At 43.7% G+C, this 15,578-nt stretch overlaps 1 protein-coding gene across 4 annotated transcripts in view; it reads left to right on the top strand.

Moving 5' to 3' along the window:
* Nucleotides 1–15,578, top strand: part of syt1a (synaptotagmin Ia) — a 183,212-nt gene that overhangs the window by 20,708 nt on the left and 146,926 nt on the right. Inside the window, exons 1-2 of one of the 4 annotated variants that reach the window (XM_064342442.1) lie at nt 11,918–12,125; nt 14,882–14,943. The gene's annotated coding sequence lies outside the window, so the exon portion shown is untranslated. Of the gene's footprint in view, nt 1–11,917; nt 12,126–12,500; nt 12,605–14,881; nt 14,944–15,578 lie in introns of those variants that run through there. The other 3 variants (XM_064342438.1, XM_064342440.1, XM_064342439.1) reach the window with 3 other exon arrangements.

Consider the following 15,578-nt stretch of genomic DNA (forward strand, 5'->3'; position numbering starts at 1 on the left):
ACTGTGCTGATTATTTTGAGAGTTCAAGAGAAACTCCAGGACCGCTTCAAAGAGATAGTTTTTTTTTTTTTTTTTGCAGAACCCTCTATGTTCACTTTAAAATGGAAGCAGAGAGCCACAGTCTCCTGGCTAATGCAACCGAACCTGAAATCAGTCCAACCGCCAACCATCTTTTTTCGGCTTCCTGTAGTGGACCTTTGAAGTTTTTTTTTGTTGTTGAGGTGATTCGATGCTAGCGGGCCAAAGGAAGCCCTTCGGCTGGGCTCGGCACCACTCTCAGTCCCCCCACTGCGGTTAATAGCAGCTGTTTCTCCTGGCATTGCTCTACCACCTCAGACACTTAAGAGACACAACAGGTTTCAAGTCCCTGTGACTAAAGCCACCTGACACAGGAGACATTTCAGAGCATTTTAGTCCCAGACATTTCAGAGCATTTTAGTCCCATATTCTTCAATGTGTAACCCTGAAAAGGCCATGCAAACAGGTGTTCAGTTATTTTATTCACCAATGCGATCTGGATTGATTCTTCCCGCCAAGACACAATATTGAGGTGTATTGTGAGATACCTCAGGTAGGCCTTTTATACAGCACGGTAGTGCATTTCAGTGTTGCAGATTAATACAATGTTGAATAAAATGTTTGAAAAGAATCTATTTATTGGAGAACAGATCCAATGGGTATATCCATGGAATTAAATCCATTGATTTATCCATTGTTATCCATCCATTTATATTTCATTGGCAGCAACATGAATCATTTTTAAATGCCTTCACGTCACTCCTGTAGTCTCACTGGTGCATATATAGTTGCCCCCTAAAAAATGATTTAAAAAAGCAGGCAGTCGTGGTGATGCGCAGACTTCATGATACCCCGAATCTGTTGACTTATGAGGCTGACGGCTGCGTGCTGTGAAAATATAGCTAAATGAATAAACACGATTCAACCGTGTTTGTGCTGACACAGCTTGAGAAGGCTGCATGTTATTATTATTTTTTTTTATTAATCCTTTGTTTAACCGGGAAAACCTGGTTTATGTTTTCCTGCCTTTCGACCCTCTGACCTGCTGTTTTATCCCTGCGCGTCTGTCGTCCATCCTCGTGCTCTGCTGTCTGATTCCAAACCGGACGCAGAGTGGGATCAGAAAAGGGAGCAGCCGTGCAGTTCTGCGCTAGCGTTAATGTGAAAGACGACGTAGCCGACCACCTGGCCACCATCTTGATGGCGTAAAAAAACCCCCAAAAAAAACACTAATGGTCCTGTAATTGGTAGTTCCCATCCATCCTCTCTGCTGCAGTGAGCAGAGTCTCTAGGGAAGTGAGGAAGGGGGTGGGGGGGGGGTGCAGGGGGGGGAGGGGGGTTCCCTGCCAATCTCGCTGATTGGTCGTTGCACTGACCACATTTTGAATTCACTATCTGGGGCAATTATCTGAAAATGATGACTTTATGGCCCTACGGTGATGGACAGCCATTTTGTATGGTGAAAGTGGCACAGTTGGTCTTTATACCATGCTAATTTTGAAGTTGGGGTGGGGGGTGGGGGAGGGGCGGGGGGAATCTGATGAAAATGTTTTTTTTTTTTTTTCCTTCCCACATGAAGTCACTTAGGGTGTAATGGAATAAGCCAGCTCCAGCACCCAATTCAACACTTCTCGGTAGTTGCGCACCCATGCTTTCTGGGCATATTCTTGTATCTGTTATTTTCTCACATCGCTGGCTGCTGTTTCCGGTGCTTTAAGGGAATTTGAATTCTGTGAGTTTTGACTGCAAAATGTGCAGTCACACAGAGAGCAATTTGTAATGCCTAATAACTTACAAGCAAGTAGATCAAATCTTATTTTGCGCTTGAGGAAAACTTTAAGCGCATACATTTAATTTTTATTTGCCCTGTTTAGTGCTCATCTTGGATGTTTTATAACTTGGATGCAGCCCTAGGTTTTCAAACAGATCTTGTTTTTTTTCCTGTTCCTTCCGTTAATAGCGCAGTACTGATGAACTGCATCACTGAATTAAATTTAATCCAAATGCCTTTCATCAGAGCGCAATCAAAAATTCAAAAATGCTATTTTTGTGTACAAAAGTGTACAAATATATGAATCATCCTTGATAAATTTAAAAAATCCTCAACTGTTCATTTAAGATGGCTTGTATAGAGGCTGCACATCCATAGCAACTCCAGCAAATTTCTTTCTTTCTAACACAAAAACTGTACTTACTGTGAACACTGCTGATGAACTGCTTATTTGCTTTCACTCTGTTCTATGTCTGTTTGTCAAATTCCTCTTTTTGCTCGAGTTTGGGTAACATAGCGAAACAAAACATTGAAAAGAACGGTCTAGTATGTCAGTTGGCTTGTGGCATATTTGGCCTTTTAAGCCTGTGTTGGCTTGATTGTGATGTTAAATGTTGTTAAAATCTATTGGTGCACCCAAACAATAAAATATCGAACTATCGAGGTAATAGGCTATAAATCACCCATTTTCGGCATGGTAGGATTTTCGCCCCTTCCAAGATGTCACATACGTCTCCAAAAACCTCCGGACATAAAGCATACGTTATGAGGCGGACGACGGCAGGCTTTCATTTCAGTCCCTCGATTCCTGGAGCCGCTTCGAGGCCTCTTCACAGCCCTCTTCAGCCTCCTTGTCTGGAGCCACCATTCCGCCCGTTCCGTTCTGCGCCATTGACTTGGGTTTCCCGGGACAAAGGCGCGTTTTCCATTGTGAGCTCATGGGACGAGAGCGGCGAGAGCAGGTGTTTTTGACTCCATACATCCATCAAAGCTTTTGTCCCATTGGCCTAATTGAGCCTCTTTGTCGCGTGCTTGTGTGCACTGCCTTAATTGATATCTCATGCAAAACAAGTCACATGAAAAGGCTCCGTTGAATTAATGCGGATTTAGGCCTTTGCGTACGGGCGCCTGGCTGATTGATGCACCGGCGTCGCTTGCGGAAGGGGGCCGTTTGATCGCGTATCACACGCGAGGGGAGGACCGGGGAGGCGGGCTCTCAGCGACACAGCTCGCCCCCAGACCGAGCCAGCAAGACGTCGACAGCTCTGCCAGGACTGTTGGCGTACCTCGGCAAGGGGTCCCCACACACAATCGCTAGCTGATTGAATCCTGGATCGCTGAGGGTAATGGTTTTGGGAGGGCACCGTTTACATGATGCCCCCAGACTCTGCGATAGGCCCAGCACAGCCTACAGTCCCCCCCAACCCCCACCTGCACCCCCACCCCCCAAACACTCTCTTGACATTTAATTAGGAACATGAAAGGTGGGGTAACATTTCACAAGGGTCAAGCAAAGGTTATGTGCACAGCACCAGCTATAATCAAAGCTGGATGCGCATAATTAAAAAGCAGCCAAAGCAACTTATCGCCCTCCTTGAAGTCAACATTGGATGCCATCCAGACCCAGGATGGCTCTCAGGACCAGCTCGAGTCACGTGCACGCTACTTCAGTAGAGCAGCCGTATAGCGTTTGCATTCCTGTGTGTGTGTGTGTGATGACAGCGAAAAGTTTCCTTTGGAAGAAATGCAATACAAAAGAGCAAAGACCAAATAATTTTGTTTCTGACAGTTGCGTTTCTAACGTGTAGACGTCCCTTTGCACCCGGGTCAAATGGTCTTCGATCCTGAGCCACATCGAGAGTGCGTTTCGTTTGAGTCTGTTCTGTCTCTTTAAAAATATTGCTCTTGCCGTCAAAGGGGTCGTTTTGTTTTTACCTGAATCCACCATCTACCTGTGTCCCATGTACCATGCTTAGGTGCAGTTCCAGAAAAGCTGTTGTTGGGCTGGTGCCTCATGGTGATCATTCAGTACAGTTCCAGGCAAACAGGTCGTACGTGCACTTGATGATCTGTTTTCACTGTCGCTGGTAAAAGGTGGTCTACCTCATTTTCCAAAATGGACTGTTTAGAGAATGTAAAGATAATATATCATGCGTATATAATCACATCTAGAATTATTGGCAGCCTTGATAATTATGTGCAAAAAGACTGTGGAAATGAAATAACACCATTACTGGGGTGTATTGTTATTTCCCCATGTGGAAAATATTATACTTTGTTCATGATTCAATAGACTCAACCAAAATATAATTTCTCAAATTATGCATTTATTTCAAAAGATATTTCACAATTTTTGGCACCCCGCACTTGGTTCTGCCACCCCTGGCAAGGATAATGGTGCTGAGCCTTTCTCTGTAATGTTTTATACGGCTGGATAACACATTTGGAGGTATTTTGGACCAATCATTGCTCCATAAAGAATCTTTCATGATCCTTGATATCCTTTGGTTTGTGCCTGTGCCCTCCTCCATCTCAATTCAGACCACTGGTTTTCCTTAGGGTTTTAGTCTGGAGACTGAGATGGCCATTGCAAAACTCTGATATGGTTTTCTCAGAACCATTTCTGTGATGATTTTCGAGGTATGTGTGGAGTCATTGTCCAGTTGAAAGGTACACCTTCTGATTTATCTCATACTGACGGAGGCAGCCAGGTTTTTGGCTAAAATATCGTAGTTCTTGGTGGAATTCACCATCCCATTGATCTTAACAAGAGCACTGGAAGCAAAACAGCAGAGAAAAGCATCAATGATCCACCAGCATATTAGGTATGAGAGGCTTTTCCTGGTATGAGATGGTATGCTTCTTGGTATGCTTCCCCTTTTTACACCTGATATACCGATGACGTGGCCATCAGTAAAAAAGTTCAAGTTGGATCTCATTCCGAAACTCTGGTGCTGCTACTGCTTTATAGAGCTTCTTTTTTTAATCAAGGGTGCCAATAATTCTCAGCTTGACTATGTGTGCGTGTCCGTGTGTTTACGTATGTATGTGAGTGTGTGAGTGCGTGCATATCAGCACACACTACCATATCTCAGTAGCGTGCTGCTTCCCTCCTCGTTTAGCCAGGTTTCATATGTAGTCTACCTTTTACATCTCCGTTACGTCGAGGACGGGTGATATTCCAGATACAGCAGAATGAGTCGAAGGACCTCGCAAGTCCATTGTGAGTTTAAAGGGCAACGACTCCATTCGCCCTTACTAGTTTAATCAATCCAATCAATGCCTGAAGCCGAAGGTGGAAAAACACTCTTATACGATCCCCCGATGGTCAAACACGCTGAAAAACCTGCGTGTTTCCAGTAATTGTGGATAATCTAGTAGGCGCTGTTATGTTCAAAATGGGAATATTTCTGCACCGTGAATTCCTCGTCTGGCCAAATGTGCGCATCCTTAAGGCCAAGTGATAGTAATCAGCCATTTCAATCTGAATGTTCCAAGGGCGAATTTCATGGGGTTTTAAATGGGGCAAATCTGCTGCCTGTCGAGGTTCTGTCTATTGTGTTGGCTCACTTTCCGCTTATGAGACCCGAGAGCAGGTTCATTTCTTTTATTCTTTCTGTTGTATTTGTGTATTTGTGCCAAAAAAAGTGCTGCGTGCGTGCGTGTGTGTCAAATGCATGTTCTGTCTGTGTGTGTGTGTGTGTACAAGCATGTGTGTGTGTGTCCAAAATAGAACTGCTTTCTGTCTGTGTGCGTGTGTGTTTTCAGATAGATTTATGATTGTGTTTACATACATGCATGCAGTCGAGCAGCTTGGCCTGTAACATTAAGGCAGTGTTGGTTATCCTAATTGAATAACAGTTAACCTTGCTGCCTGCTCCAACTGCCACTGTCCTTGAGTGCTGAAACATGGTCAAGGCTTAAATGTGGTGTGTGTGTGTGTGTGTGTGTGTGTGTGTGTGTATGTGTATCATAAAGGCCTTCCTGTAAAGCAAACCTTCTCTGCTGGTATTCCTGAACACTGTGACTTGAAATTAGAAAACACACTACAATCTCAGGATATAATTTCAATGCAGCTGTGTGAAGTATATATTCAGCAGGAGCCATTTCTTTAATTAATCACCATAATGACGACAAACGCACCAGGAATTGGGCTGATCCGGTGTGATTTACGTAGCGTATAAATTGAAGATTATCTGTTGATGTTGCAAACTGTGTCCCATGGCACATTCAAAGTTCCTTGCTCAAGGGTAATAGAACAGGTTCTCATGCCTAAGCCTTTGGACGTTGTGTCAGTATATTCTCTACGAGCACTTGCTGAGTGCCATGCCGTACTTATGATATAGTTTCACGCCTGGGTTACCGTCTGTTACCATGCTAACAGTATGTTGATTGAAGATAAATGACAATTTTCTCCCTTGGCATTTGAAGGCGATTTTGCGAATAAGCAGCTATTTAATGCTGCACACACCTGGGGGACCAGGTGTTTATTTCCATTCAGATATGCCTGGCCTGGGTCACAGAAGGGAAAGTCACTATTCCTGATGATACTTTTTATTTTAAAATGATTTGAATAAAGGCTTTTCTCAGCATTTTTCTTTATGCAGATGCACAGACCGGCTTTTTGTGTCTGGTCATAGAGCCTTGGTTTTAACTTTTGCTCCCCTGAAATAGGGGGACTATGCATAAAAAGGGTTGCAGTTCCTACACGGATCACCCGATATGGGCGTAAGTATACTGAAATTACAGCCGACAGTCCGCACTTTAAACTCACATTCATTGCTTGAGTTCAGATCCCCTGTGCTGGACGTACAGAGCCAGAACCACATGGATTGTGTCGCTCTCCTTTCAGACACTTTTGAATTTAATTGTGTAATGAGAGACCTGCGGCAGTGACTTCAGCTGATGAGTTCTCCGGCTCGGAATAAAGACGCTCTTCCTGGAAAGCTTGAGCTGCGTAAAAGAAATATCAATGACCTCGAGCGCTCACATGTCAGAAAACTTTTAATTTGACAGGGGGCCTCAAAATGGGCGCCGACACCCCCAAGGGTTCACAGCCTCGTTAGGCGCCCTCCCCCCCCCCCCCCCCCATCGCCCTTCCCCCGTCGACTCATACAGGAAGTCAATTACAAAGGTCTGCGTTGTGGCTGAGGGGCCCTGTCTCTGTCAGTCGCTCGGACCACGGCGAGCCATAATTAAGCGTTTGCCCTTTTCCGATACCATCCCTGCCCGCTCCCGGTCCATCTCACACCCTTGTAATGGACGTCGTGTTTCCAGAGCCTGCGTTGCGTGACTCATCATAAGAGTCCTGGCTGGCTCGTCTTGAGCTGGCTGGAAGCAGGAAGGAGATGCGTGGCAGATGTGTGGCGTACGAGCGCGCCCACAGGACAGGGCACCAGTCTGTCACAGGGGCCCCTTAACCCTCAGGGTATGGGTAGAGTGCCAGGATTGGCAGAGGGCACTGTTTGTAAGGTCTGACTGTGAGACTCAGCTTGGGGGTTGAACCCTTGTCCAGTCGGTCACTTTCCACCGTGGTCTGAGGACGCATCTCTTCAGTCTGTAGCTTGATTAACTCTAACAGTACTCCTCCGTAGGGTTACCCCCAATCCACACTACTCCTCCGTAGGGTTACCCCCAATCCAGTATCACTCCAGTGTATCGCTTGTGTCTTGATCATCTAGCACTTTCATGTTGCACTCGTTTCAATGATCTTGATGTTGTAGCTCTTTGTCATATCTTCAGTAATCATGCCTCACTTCTTTTTGTTTATGACTCGCCATAACTTTTCTGGTTTTAGCCTACGCTTACCGTGTGAACTAGACTTGACGTTCACGGCTATGGATAACTGATGCTGTACTTTATGAGAGTTGTGCGTTGTGTGACCTGTGTTCTGTAGTTGCGGCAACGACCTTCGGTTTTTACTTATTGTGCGTCGCTTTGGATGAAAGTCTCTGCCGAATGAAATGTAATGTAATATAATGTCCATCAGGGGTCCAGGGCACAATGGCCCTGAAGCATGGACTTGCCTCAGTATCGCAGTTCCCTCTCTGTTTTCAAATATCAGCCTCTTACCCAGAAACATCTCATGAAAAAGGAGAGAACTTCGTCTTTCTTTAACCAACATTAGAATGCATCATCATAAAATACAATACACACACACACACACAAAATCTTATTTCCCAGATCATTATCCAATCATGAGTTATTCACCTGTGTCTGAGAACCCGCTCTGCCTTGTGGTGAGCTGACACGTTATTGCTTTGCTATTATGTAGACGCGCTGGCTGAGATGAAGTTATGGTTTATGCATGCCTTTCTCTCTCTCTCTCTCTCTCTCTCTCTCTCTCTCTTCCTTTAAAAAGAGCGAGCGGTGCGGGGAGCAAAATCGCGCTCGGATGCGTAAAGACCTGTTATTTAAATTCTGTCCTCCTCAGAAATCCATTTGGTCTATTATCTGAGTCTGGCCGGGCGGGCTCTGGTTCTGTTTGTTTTCTTTGAATTGGCTCCACTGTTCCCCCCCCCCTTGGGCAAATTAGCCCGTGGAGTCATTTGGTTGTTTTTATTTATTTATTTATTTATTTCTTTTTGCATTCTATTGATAAGGACCGGAGCGCCTCATAGCTCTGACCTGTATCCAAGGCTTCATTTGCATGTCATCATTTTTCGACTGAGCGAAAGCCATTATTCACGTTGTCAGAGGGAGAGCGTATTCGCGAGCCACTGGGCATGACAAACAGTTTAATGCCCGTTCTGTTGCCTTGCTGCCGCGCTCTCGGGCTGGGCTCACTGTGACGGAAGGGCCGCGCCCTCCGCTTTTTACGCCTGAAATTTTAAACGTTTAAACTCATCGACATTTCGCCCCTTTTTGCCTAATTAAAAAGTCTGCTCTGCTGCAGGTCTGTAATCCACCTACACAGTAAAATGTCCGGTGTTAATTCAACACTAACAGCTAACATTTGGTCCCCATTGGGACGTTTTACTGTGAATTTTTTAGAGTTGAATCAACGCTGGACAACAACATTTTACTGTGTATGTGTCCAGAATACCATAGATTCGGGACACTTAGAGGTAGATCAGGGACATAAAGTGTTGATGGGATTGAAGCAGCACTCCAGGGGCTTGATGGACCTCACCTCCCACTTCTAACTGCAGTTCCCCCACTGAAGGCTATTCCACTATGAGTCCACACAGACACAGAATGAGTAAATCTAACACGTCTGGTGGACGATTGAAAATGGCTGCTCTGTGAATCAGTGGTGACATTCAGACCCGTGTCCTGGGAACCTCAGTAAATGCACAATATAGGCACACACAAAAACAAACCGAAAAAAAACAACATCCATAATAACTGACGAAGGCAGCCCAGGGCCTGCGGTCACCACTCTGAGTGCAGGAAAACAAAAGACCCCCGGCAGGAGGGAGAGAGAGAGAGAAAGAGAGGTAGTGAGAGAGAGAAAGAGAGCGGGTGAGAGTATGAGAGAGAAAGAAAGACAGTGGGGGACAGAAACAGAGAGCGAGAGAAGCAGAGTGAGAGACCGAGTGAGAGAGAGGGTAAGAGAGAGAAAGAGAGGATGAGAGAGAGAAACAGAGAGCGAGAGAGAGAGTGTGAGAGAGAGAAATACAGAGAGAACAAGAGAGAAAGAGAGGGTGAGAGAGAGAAAGACAGTGAGAGAGAAACAAAGAGAGCGCGAAAGACAAAGATAGTGAGACAGGGAGAAAGACAGAGAGAGAAAGAGATAGAGAGAAAGAAAGGGAGAGAGAGAGAGAGAAAGAGAGAGAGTAAATAAATGGGCTCCATAGGCAGAAGAAGAAAGGGAGTCTGGGAAGGAGGTGGCAAACCGAAGGATGAGTAATGTGTCCTTTAAGGAGCCTTTAGCGGGAAGAATCCCATCTGTCCGTTTTATCGTTCCCATTTCGCCAGTGTTTGTGAAATGAGCGGGTCGGCACGGCCGATGGAAAGGCGCACAAACACACGCGACTCTGATACGCGGGGAGAACGGCCCTTTTTTGACTTGGTCCCATGCGCTTGGCACACGGCTGCGCCCTGGCAGGGGCTAACGCTAACAGTGTCCTTGGCTGCCTTCCCCCTCGCGTCGCTACCATCTCGAGTTCTGGCATCTCGAGCGAGACTAAGTGATCTGCTGTTTGTTGCCACGGCATCGACGTATATTTTATACTGCCACTGTTCTGGGATGCAACGGTCCTGCTGATCTTCTAGATCGTTCTAAATACGGTGTGATACTGAGCGCACAGAGCCCTTGGTAACTTGAATTAATTTAGCTCAGTATGTGAGGAAAAAAGTAAAAATAAAAAACAAAGGTTCTGGTGGAACCAAAACTCATAGTGTCCGACATTGTAGGGCTCTCCTCTCATTCCGTAAGTCTTTGTTTATGCTGCAGCTCCCTTCAATGTAATGCTTGGTTTATTATTTCCCGTCTTGCATAACTCACAGTACCTCGTATGCCCGCTAATTACATTCACTGTTTGTGCAACCTGATTATTTATTTATTTTATTTTATTTTTTAAGTTTTGGCACCACAAGGTGCATTTCAGCTGGTTGGCACAGTGATATGTCACGACTGCCCAGGCGTTTGCCTTCTTTATCAAATGCCAGCACTTAGTTGTTAACCTAAGTTTAGTCACAGAAGTGAACGCTGTGCACTTCACCTTAACCTGTGTGTTGTCTTTCTAACCTAGACCACCTTAATACAAAACTATTTTGCGGTTGCACGATTTATTGGATGATTATTTCTGAATATTTTTCAAAAAATATTTTCATCTCTTTTATTCTATCTCTTATTTGTGTGATAAAAAATAAAGTTAATATTATTATTACCACGACATGTACAAGGACATGCTGAACTGCTCTCTGAATGAGTCTGTGATAAATACTTCATCTTCAGGACTAATTCAGGTGCTGAGGAATAGTGAAGTAAACCAAAAATACTAAATACATCCCTCAAGAGCTCTGAATTAGGAATGAAATCCCATTGCCGTGCTCATCATTGGGGGAAGTAAGTCCCGTTCTGTTTAGGTTATTTGTAGAGATACAAGTTAACGTCGTTGCTAATGCCTACACTGCCTCGTTGTGGAATCTTCCCAGATACGCCTTTTGACGTTGAAAAAAAAGAACGCGTGCATCGTGTATGTTAACTACTTATACAGGATATGTAGAGCTTAGAGGTCCGCGTACGGTACACTGTGCAGGCAGTAGCAGTTTGATGCACGGGGCTAAATTAGCTGGTAAGGGGGAACCTTCAGCATCACTCCCATCATTATTAATGAAGACGGGTGAACTCCACGATTCTATTTACTAGTCTATCTGGCCTGTCTCGGCAGGTGATCTGCGGAAATGAACGGATCCAAATAGAATGAAAATTGTGTGTGGGGCAATTATTGTCGACACGCACGTGCATCCGTCACGTAACGTTTACAAGGCTCGAGGCAATAATATAGACTTCCGAAATGTAACGCATCTCCTGAAAATTGAATTTTTCGTCTGATTTAGCCTAACCTACTTTTAGATTTAAAAGGAGATATAAGAAGGAGTTGTGGCACTGGACACATTTTTTAGCAAAAATTATTTTATATGCCATTTTACATTTTTCCATTGCAAATGAACAGCTTGACTACAATGATGTGCCGTCAGCAGGAAGTGAACGTGCTAGTGCATAATTGACTGCCATTGGCCATATGGACAGTAATCGGGACAATCTGTACAAAGGATTCAACTTTTTTTCCCGTTCTGTACATTACCCTTGAATCTGGATGAACCTTCATCTATCATCTTAATTAAAACGTATACCTATCGAGAGAAAAAAACACAGCGAGAAGAGCAAACACTTCGCTCGAGGACGCGCTGTACGTGTTATTGTAGCTGTCCAATTTCTAGTGCTGATTACAAACACGACGATTCATTTATACTCGCCCCTCGACCCACACAGTTAAAATCCCACCGCGAATTAAAAAATGACAGTGGGGGGGAAAAAGGCGAATAAACGAATGAATAAGAGAATGAAGCTATTAAAACGTGCCCCCTATAGGCTTTTACCATCGAACGCACATTTTTGACGTGTAAGGGGAAAATGCATTTCATTAACGTACAGTAGCGGTTGGTAGGTTGAGCCAGCCTCCACAGCGCGAGATCACAGTACGGAGTGCTGGTGATGGCATAAGGAAAGGACTAATGAGATCGCTGCAAATGATTCGCCCAAACCAACAGATATTAGGTGACACGATTTTCCGTTGGTCTACTCTAGGCATCGGCTTGCAATCACAAACTGCACTCTGTGGATTTTAAGATTTGAATCTAAAAAGCCCCTTTCTGACTTTAATGGGTGAGTACTCCATCACTTTATCTGACACATTGACAGAATCGCAAAAATTATCTGAAATATTTAAAAGAAATCTTTTGGAGGTTGTTGAGCGCGTGTTGGGGTTTTCCAGCGATGCCAAATTAGTTTCAGCCTGCCGTTTACGTTTCGACATTTGTTGTTTTGTCTTTGCTGCGAGAAATTTTCGCGAGAAGGAGAAAGGCAGGTGATAAACACAACCTGTCCTTTTAGGAAGCAATTTTGATTGACTGGCCAACCAAGATATCCAATTAATTTGAGGCCACGCTACTTGGACACCGATGTAGCATAAATTGAGTTAAATTAAAGTAAATTGGTGGAAATTAATGCCGTGGTTTGTGACGCGAATTTCAAAAAGCATTCTTGGACTTCAATAATGAAAACTGACAGCGTCCTTTTCGTTTTTTAAAGCACATGGAAGCGAATCCTTCCCTCCAGACGCTGCACAAGCTACAATAGCTTAGGTAGGCTATATTTCTCGATTCGGTAAACTCCTACACATCCTTTGTTTGCGACATACAAAGGCATCGTCTCGGAAGGTTGACAACGTACGTTTATTTGCTTCACACATTAATAGCAAACATTAAGCTATAACAAAGTGTAGCCTATAACGGAACGTGTCAAAGTGTTAATTTTTTAAAATAAAACGACACGAATAATGGCCGAAACGACTAGTCTGAAACAGGAAACAACCTACCGACAGTAAATTAAAATCTACCATCCATAACACGGATGTAGAGCTTTAATGTTGAGGGAATTGCAAAGTGCAGTTCCTCTGTAGCCTACTTCCGTCATAACATATTAACAGCCTCGCCAATTGCAAAATACTAGGCGTATCCATGATGTTGGCCACAGCGGCGCTGCTTGTCGTTTGTATTTTTAGTAATCTATTGTGTTGGCGTTTAATCCAGTTGATATATAGTTTCTGTCACGCCTAAAAACCCAGCGCTGAAGTAATCCTCCGATCAGGGCTCCGTTTTTCAACGTTGTTGGGGGAAATCAGAATAACCTAGGCTAAATAAATATTGTGTGGAAAATTGTCTTTAATGGATAGAGGCTTGGCTTCGTAGTTGACGAAAGTGTAATGACCATCTTTGTTATGATACAAATGTGGGAAAAAGTATTTAAGGGACATATCCTTGGTTACACAGTACAGTAGTTAGAAGTGATGGATGGATTCATTAATACCAAGGTTACGTTGTATGTGATAACATTGTTTGACAAATGGCTGTCGTTTCAGGATATATATATATATATATATATATATATATATATATATATATATATATATATATATATATATAATTCAATTAAAAAGAACATACATTTTATTAGAATAGTCATTTGGTGTTTATTTTCTATTAAATCACGATCGGTTCGATAATTAATCCTGGGGAAGGTATTAATGCAATAACGTATCAAGGAAATGCATTTCACATGGTTTCTTTGCGAATGTGTTGGAACAACATCCCAAGGGTTGTTCTGAAGAGTGTTTTGAATCCTTTAGATGACCTTCGCGCTCCTTGTGTTAAAGATTAGTATAGAAACAGCATGTGTCGGTTGTTTTGAATTGTAATACTGAGTGAACATTTTCAATCGGAATTGGTCTGCACTTAATAAAAATGTAAAAAAAAAAAAAAAGAAAGGAAAGAAAAAGCCTTAATTACCCATCTCCATTACCATTAAAACATAAACCTCAAGAGTACAAACCTAGCCTACTTCCTTTTCAGATTTCATTTACGTGCTCTTATCTGCTCTCGTCTTATTGTGGACATGCACATATTGTAATTAATTTTCTTGACAATCAATTTTTTATTTAGAGCCATCTTAATTAATAAAGTCACGGCAGCTCACTTTTAAAACGCCCGTGGGCCACGGTGGTGGCGTTTTAATTCAAAACAGACTTAATTGAAGGTTCCGAATAAGGTAACACAAACTCCAGCCCATTGGGAAAGGCTCCGAGCTCTCGTGTCATTTCTGACTGACAGGCGCGCGAGAGGCTAGCTTTAAGCTGCTTCTGCGTTTAGCATGCCATTTGCCGATTTTACTAGGATGCGGTATTGGAGCATTGGACCACGTGGAGTATTCTACCGTACATTGCAAACCATCATGAAGGACCTCGTGCCTGCCAGAAATAGCCCTACGTATTGGGAGCGGTCGAGACGTCTTACATTTTTAAACAGCCTTTTAAAGCTGCGCTCTATGGATCATTTCATTTCAAGATCATAACGTGTCAAGCGTGCTGCCTTCTTCAGTGAAATGGCGCCGTACGCCAAGCTCACGTGCCCTGGCGCTCTAACACAGCAGCACGCTGTGCTGGAGACGTTTGGATGTTTAGTCTCTTTTTTAATGAAAAACCTTGAGTGGGGATGTTTTATGAATGTAGTGGTCGACCCTGGCGTCATGTGAGTCATTGTGCCCCCCCCCCCCCCGCCCCCCACTGCTCTGGCCTACTTTCATGCATAGCCAATGGGGAAGGAGGCCATCCCTTTTGTGTATATTTACTGTATGTCGTATTCCTGTCTTTCTCTGCAGACAGATTGCCTCTTGGGAAAATGGGATTTGTTATTTAGAGGCCCCTATCTAGGGACACCGATGAATTTAAATTGCGCCGCGACTCACACCCCCCACACACCCCCCTTCTCCCTTTCCCCGTTTTGCACCTCACGGAAAGAAGCTCTGTCCCTAAACGGGTCCGCTTTCGGCCATTAATGTGGGCCCAATTCTTTTTTTGTTTGCAGTGAACCAGTACCACGGTAGGACAGAGGAAGGAAGTGGAGGCCACACCCAGTTAGCCAATACTGTAAGTAATTATTTTATGCTGTTTTGTGTTGTGTTCATTAAATGCCAATGGGGTTCACTAATGTGACACGGACAGAGTGCTATGTGTAAGGAATCCAATTAGACAGCATATTTTATTTAAAAAAAAAAAACCAGTATATTCAACCTTCATGTAGGGCAAATAGAGCAGTGCATGATGGGATACCTGTATAGGTGCTATAGCTGCAGTAGTGCTCTTATAAATGGAATTCTATTATTAGCCTGGCAGCTGGTGGTTTCACACATTACTCAGGTGGAGCCCTTCTCCCTGTGCTAATGGCTAATAAGAGATGGCAAGTGTGACTTCGTCTGATTTAAACACAGACAACGAAAGGCTGGGGGAAAAAAAAGCATTCAGTTAAACTTGATGGTACATTTGAAAACCATGTTTATAAGAGCCTGTGTTTAACGGTCAGGCAAATTAACTTGACCAGGTTGAACGTGAGTCATTACTATTTACTGGATGGGTGTTGTGTTGGATATGAAGTGCCAAGTGGACAACTGGCAGAAAAATACTATTTTCTGACTATCTATTTTAAACCAGACATTAAGTGAACAATTTTGCCTGTGGTATGGGTGGATTTTTGGGGAGGGATTGTGTGGAGTGTTAGTTACCGG

Source organism: Anguilla rostrata, chromosome 7 (genome assembly GCF_018555375.3).
Source record: "Anguilla rostrata isolate EN2019 chromosome 7, ASM1855537v3, whole genome shotgun sequence".
Lineage (NCBI taxonomy): Eukaryota > Metazoa > Chordata > Actinopteri > Anguilliformes > Anguillidae > Anguilla > Anguilla rostrata.